The 1,500-nt window shown below is 37.4% G+C and overlaps 1 protein-coding gene across 1 annotated transcript in view; it reads right to left on the bottom strand.

Moving 5' to 3' along the window:
- MADD (MAP kinase activating death domain) overlaps positions 1 to 1,500 on the bottom strand; it is a 54,209-nt gene that overhangs the window by 19,823 nt on the left and 32,886 nt on the right. The window lies entirely within an intron of this gene.

Below are 1,500 nucleotides of genomic sequence, written 5' to 3' on the forward strand. Positions count from 1 at the left end.
CTAAGAAGGTGGGAGAAGCTGGGAAGGAAGGATGAAGGGGCAGGCACAGGGAAAAGTGGGAAGAATGCTATTATAGTGTGGAGATTGTAGGAAAAAAATCACGAAACAGAAGGTATATGGATTGTTGAATGGAAAACCAATACGCTCTGTAAACTTTCACCTAAATCACAAGATACACACACACACATATATATTAATTAAATAAAAAATAATAATTAAAAAAAAAAAACCCTCCTGTATGGAAAAAAAAAAGAAAAAATACCATACGCAAAATCAGAAGACAAATGGACTTTAATGGGTAGGTCAGGTTGCCCACACCTGAATCCACGGGACACTAGAAGAGACAATATGAGGCAACAGCAAGCACACAGCACCACTTAGGAAGGATTCTTGCCAAAATACTGAACTGAAAACTGACCGAACATCTAGAATGAACTACTAGTTTATACGAAAATACAAGTGATAAAGAAACATGTTAAACACCACCAAGGAAATATAATCAGAAAAATTCTAGAACATGGGGATACACCATAGGGCAAATGACTCAATTTCTTTAATAAAATAAATGGCAAACAGAAAAAGAGAGAGAAGGAAAGAGGAACTAATATGTGTTCAGGCATTTAAGTGCCATATCAATCAAATCCAATACATAAAACTGTTTGGATTCTAATTCAAAGGAGCTCATTGTAAAAAATAGGAGCTCTGGTAGCGTAGTGCCTAAAGCACTTGACTGCTAATCAGGCTGGCGGTTCAAACCCACCAGTCACTCCTTGGAAGGAAGATGGGGCAATCTATTTTCGTAGTGATACCACCTCGGAAACCCAAGGAGGGGTCGCTATGAGTTGGGTCCGACTTGACGGCACATAACAACAACAACAATTGTAAAAAGACATTTATGAGACAATCAGGGAAATCTGAACACAGACTGGGGATTATAATAAAAAGGAATTATTGTTAATCTTTTCTAGGTATGATAATGGTATTACTGTTATTAAAATTTTTTTTACTGTTATATTTTTTCAAAAGTTCTCTCTATCAGTTATCCCTATCTATCCCTATCAGTTTTCCCTATCTACAAACCAACTGCACTGTCACTGAGTAGATTCTAACTTGGTGACCCGTGTGTTCCACAGGAACTGCCCCACAGGGTTTTCTTGGCTGTAATCTTTACAGAAGCATATCACCACGCCTTTCTTCCATGGCACAGCTGGGTGGGATTAAACCGCCAACCCTGAGGTAAGTAGTGAAGTCCAAACTCTGTATTTAGGAAGTGGAATAATGTTTGGGATAGCTTCAAATCATCCAATGAAGGGGAAAAAGGGAAGGTGCAGATGAAAGAAGACTGGCTACATGTTTATGGTAATAAGAGACTTATACTATTCTTTTGACATTTATGTATGTGTGAAATTTCCCATAAAAGTTGGGGAAAAAAATAACAAATTGGAAAACTATATTGGTGACTCATATCACCAACAAATGGCTAACTTCCTTAATCATAAA

Source organism: Orycteropus afer, unplaced genomic scaffold, assembly GCF_000298275.1.
Source record: "Orycteropus afer afer isolate SDZICR_OR568_19922 unplaced genomic scaffold, OryAfe1.0 scaffold00756, whole genome shotgun sequence".
NCBI classification, from domain to species: Eukaryota; Metazoa; Chordata; class Mammalia; order Tubulidentata; family Orycteropodidae; genus Orycteropus; species Orycteropus afer.